Source organism: Pinus tabuliformis, chromosome 4_2 (genome assembly GCF_031772625.1).
Source record: "Pinus tabuliformis cultivar Carrire ecotype Pingquan chromosome 4_2, CPIR1, whole genome shotgun sequence".
Taxonomy (NCBI): Eukaryota; Viridiplantae; Streptophyta; class Pinopsida; order Pinales; family Pinaceae; genus Pinus; species Pinus tabuliformis.
Window position 1 is genome coordinate 565,869,539 of NC_142304.1, and position 5,577 is coordinate 565,875,115.

Genomic DNA, 5,577 nt, shown 5'->3' on the forward strand with positions numbered 1-5,577 from the left:
TTGAAGAACCTCCATGGTAAAATGCAAAGAAGGAATTAACATCATATGGTTCTAAGGAAAACAACTTTAATGTTCTCTAGTTGTGGTTACATGTTTATCTTGTCTTGAGTTACTAGAGTGAAGGACTTAATGTCCTTTGATTATGGGCAACACCTCTATAAGGGCATCACGTGGTCAGGTATGGACATATCTTCTAGTGGTGGAGTTTCAAATTCTAATTGTTGTGATCTCCTTTGGATAGGAGCCTCCAATAGTCTTCTAATATTGGTATACAAAGTTTTTTTTTATAGCTTCATGGTATTCCATCTCCACAACAATTGTGATGTTCATTTCAACCCATTTTTTTATTCATAGCTATCAATTTATGACTCACGCCTTTCACCGTCATTTTCCAATGACCAAGGGAAGAGGATGGAATTGTTGTAGATGAATAAGGGATGGTTTATTGGGGCCATCATATCTATAGTAGAAAATAATTCATGACCTCTACAAATATTTACCATAGTAGAAATCTCTCCGCAATACAGTAAGATGTTGAGAATTTCAAAAGGGAAAACTCAAGATTAATTGTATTTTCATTTCTAATGAATTCCTTACACAAGTGGGGAAATGGATATGAGATATGTGAACTAAAAAGACTATAAATACTAAGTATATGAAGGATATGAATATTTATTTCTCGGTCAAAACTATCATGAGTCAAGTTCTAGTAGAGATATAAGAAGAGCAACACAAATTTCTTTTTTGTTTAGAATTTCGAAAAGGAAAACTCAAGATTAATTATACTTTCATTTCTAATGAATTCCTTACACAAGGGGGAAATGGATATGAGATATGTGAACTAAAAAGACTATAAATACTAAGTATATTAAAGATATGAATATTTGATTTTATGTCAAAACTATCCTGAGTCAAGTTCTAGTGGAAATATAAGAAGAGCAACCTGAATTTCTTTTTTGTTTAGGTTAAACCCAACGCTAAACAAAGAAGTGAGACATCAAAATGAATAATTATTTATGTGGTAACTTTACCTCTAGATTATTCTGTGAATGTAGTTGAAATATTCAATCTCATTTATAGCAAGTCTACACATACAAGAAGTTTTAAATTTGAAAACGCCCAACATGATTACACTAATATTGGAATATATATGATTACACTAATATAGAAATATATTAAATGAATTGAATCAATTTTACAAAGTGATTTGTCTAACTTCATTAATGTTAAGCCAATCACAACGACATACAAGCTTTTACCTTATGTTATTTATATAATATAATATTTAATACACCTAATTTACACAAAAACAAATAATAGACCACTTATATAATTTTATGTGTGAATGTGCATGTTTGAAAAATACATATCCTACAAATGGATTACAGAAGATCATAATTTACTTAAAGATAATACTGGAAGCGTCTAACGTATCCACCTCCACTCATGACGGTCGACCACAAAAATGTAGCTTTTGTTCGTTTCTTTCCAGTGACAAACGCGTGACATTACCCGACATCATCCTTCACGTCACAGAGATTATCCTACGCACGGAATCATGTGCCGCGAGGGCTATAAAGAGCGAGACATCCCTAGAAGATTGATAAGCATAGCAAGGGTTTATTAGAGATTATTTGGTTTTTGGCAGCCATGGCGATCGGGTCATTTGGCTTTGCGTTAGTCTTAATGTTACTACTACTTGTGGTGGGCGCGCAGAATACAGACTTAGTGTCGTATTTGTGTAACACGGAGATAATCCCAACTGGAAGTCCGTTCTTTGATACTCTCGGAAACCTGCTCGTAGATCTGGAGGACAACACGGCCAACGGTTATGACTACAGTTACGACTACAAGTCATCGAGTGCAGGTTCTCCCACTGCCTATGGGGAAGCAATCTGCAGTCAAGCTCTCCCATATGATTGCACGACCTGCCTTATTAGCCTCGGCGACCGCATCTGGGGAATTTGCAACAATGCCATCGGTGCTCAGGTTCAACTCACTGGCTGCTCCATGCGCTACGAGCAGTACAACTTCTAATATCAACTATTCCACTGCACTGCGCAATACGCTTCCATCTAATATCTCTATTACCATAGGGATTCTCGTCTTTGTAGCTATATTGCTATCTTGTTCAATGATGTGCTCTGCCCTGGGTGTCTACCTCTTCTTCGTAAATGAATAAAAACATTCATGTATAACTACACGGAATTATGCATGGTCAACTGGTTGATGAGGCATAAGTATGGCAACAGTAAAACATACGAGGTGAATTAAAAATCTAATAAATATTAAACTTCAACATCTATGAGTTAATAGTTTTTTTTAGAATATTAAGCAAAAGGTACATTTAAGATGAAAATATGCATGAATACAATACTATGTGATTGATAGTGTAACCACATGACATCTCGAATTGATTTACACATGACATAAACTTTCTTAATTACATAGATGAAACATGATAAATGAATGTTGGTATGGTACTAACATGGTAGAAAAATATGTGGATAAAGTTTATGTCATATAGGTGATACCATGAGGATGCTATTATAGGTTGTTCCATATCTGGACTATGTACAATAGTACATATGGGACCGTATGACTATATATGCTACAAGGATGAAAAATGAAATTTGTATTGGTGTGTATAACATACCATGTATGCAAGTATTAATTAATCATTCGATGGATGTCTTGCCAAGTAAAGAAACCCGAAGGTTACCTAGAAGAAGGAAAGTAAGTTTGGTATAATTAACTATGGTTAATCATAGTTTGGCATACATACAATTATGATGAATATATGTCTATAAATATATATTGTTATGTGAAATAATATGTTATGACCTTGTAGGCATATTATTGTGTAAAATATTCTAACTGATGTATTGTATGTAGAGAGACTACAAGAATTGGGTGTTCGACAAGAAAACAAAGCCATGAAAGAATGCAAGTAGAGAACATGCATTCCTCATATGAAATAACTGATAAGAAATATCTGCTTTAATAATATTAAGTAACAAATTATAATATTTATCATAGTTAAACTTCTACATCTATAACTTGTTAGAAATGGTTTGAAAAGAATGTTATAGGTAGCTATGAAAGGAGATCACTCTTTGAGACCGATGCATTTATGGAAGGAGAGGCGTTGGGAGCACTCCTTGTGACAGATGTACATCGGAAAAATTACATCAGATGGCAGAGCCATGAGATCTGTTGATTTAGAAACCAGCTACCTGTGAACGAGGACATGATGTAGTGATACACCGAGGACGGTGTAAAATTTAAGGGGGGAGTATGTAACACCGTTCTCTTTTGTACTATATTATTGTAAACCTAAGCTAAGTTAAAGCTAGGTGTGATATCCTCCCTTGTGTGTTAAATGTTGTAAACTTAAGCTAAGGAAATCTAGGTTTTGTACCCTCCTTTTTGGGCTAAACTATTCAAAACTTAAGCTCAGGAAATCTAGGCGATATGAAATACGAGAAGAAAATGTGTTTTTAAATAAATTAATGAATTAAATCACTTGAAGGGTGGAGCACCAAGAGAGAGGAGATGCTTTCCAATCCCATTAGGAATGGGATAGAGATGACTCTTTTATGATAAGCATCTAGATGTGATTCTAGATAAGCTTGGGTGGATTGGATATCCATTAGATGGATGGGAGATAAGGATCCATTAGACATAAAATCTTTGTCGGTGATAAAAGCAACATTTAAAGTGGAAAAGTGTCGTGGGAGATCAAGACCAGATTTTCCAGATAAGACCTAGGCAAATGGAAAAATCCATAAAGTGGGATGCCGCTAATGGTAACTAAATCATGAAAGAGGGTATTAAATACCCATTGCATCGATCAATTAATGACATTTGATCATTGGCAAGATCTTTTGCTCGAGGGGACCAGAGGTGCTTCATAGCTATTTGGTGGTGCTCCTCTCGCCAAGTGAGATTTTAGTTGGTGTCAGATGCATGGAATGTTTAGTATGATGATTCTTACTCTCTCTCTCTATTATAGTTGCACGTTGTTATGTGAGATTTTCTTAAGTTTATTTTCTATGGGAATGTTGTGTAACTTGTATATGCTTATGTGTTAATAGATTTAATGTTATTTTCCTCTATTCTAATGACATTCATTAGCATGGTATGTGTTTTATATTAATCCTTACTTAGAATGAAGTTAAATCATTTAGCCGAGGTACATTGGTGGTTGAGTTCTTAGCTCTATATTTATTTCCTATAGATGGAATGGTTAAATCATTCAGCTCGAGAGTATAAAAGTTGTGTAGTCAGTGTCTATGAAAATAATTGTATCCATGTAACTTTTTAGTAATGAAATAGTCATTGAATCTAAACTTGGACCTTATTAAAGGTGCTCAAGGAAAATAGAGTGTCTCTAACTTATGGGATATTATTTATAGATTAAGACTTTGGTGCACGCAAACAATTATGGAGCAATATTGTTAGTTGTATAATGGTGTAGTATTGGTTATGCTCTACATGAGATATAACAATAATCTTATTGATAAGAATATTAGATGCAATAGACCGAAATCAATATCTTACCACTTGTTGTCAAAGAATTTAATGGTTGTATTTATTTTTCTTTCCAAATGTAAAGGGTTAATTTGAATTATAATCTCTGAAAACTTTTTCAAATGTTCTCACCCTCGTACTTGTTGGGGAACAATGTAGGTATTCTTGCATGTGCATGATAGACAAGAAAGAAGTAGCTTTGCATGGTCATTCTAGTAGAAGTAGATGTAAGAAAAGGTTATTTCATTGTTGCATGAATACATTAAAGTTATTCTAAGGGTTGCATGTCAAGAGAGCACGTGATTTTACATCCAGGGTATATGACTCTCTACCTTGATCTTTCATTATAGTTATGATTCTTGGTTCACTAAATTTGTAAATGACTGTGAACTCTTATTTGTAACTAAGACAAAATATTTAAATTTATGGGGTCCAAAGGTTTTTTTTACTGGGTGGTCTAAAAAGGTTCATTATAGAATCCACCACCATAGAACACTTTCGAGGAAGTGAGATAAGATAGTTCGTGTGGCAAATAACTCTCGCATCTCAACCCCACGTGGTTGAGGCCGAGGCTAGAAATACAAGGGCAAAAAAGAGGAAGGGGAACCCGAAAAACCTGGGGGCAAGCCAAAAGGTCACAAACCGACTCTTAATATCATCAACGAAGCAGTGGAAGCCTATCATGAAGGCATAGATGAAAAAATCCATAATTTGATAGGGAAGTGGGAGGAAGACCTCAACCGTCACACAATTTTTATGGAGATCGAAGCCAACGACTGGCAAGTATTACTGCCTAACCTAGGGCACACCAAAGGTAGAGTGACCCAATTCAGGCACACTCCCCTCCTCTACTGGTCGATGAAGGGAATCTTGGGAAAGGCCTTAGAACAAACTGATTTGAATATGGGTGTTCGAGTGCAGACTTCCCGAGAGCACGAAAAGGAATTCCAGAAACTCATGTTTTAGATGCAGAATCAAGATGGGAACCTCCAATGAATCAAAAATTATTTTCCATGCATACTGCAAGCAGACGAACTCCCGAGG

At 35.2% G+C, this 5,577-nt stretch overlaps 1 pseudogene; it reads left to right on the plus strand.

Annotated features, from left to right (window-relative positions):
* The first annotated feature begins 1,650 nt into the window (after positions 1 to 1,650).
* Positions 1,651 to 2,037, plus strand: LOC149170544 (antifungal protein ginkbilobin-like protein 1 pseudogene; annotated as a pseudogene).
* Positions 2,038 to 5,577: the final 3,540 nt, after the last annotated feature.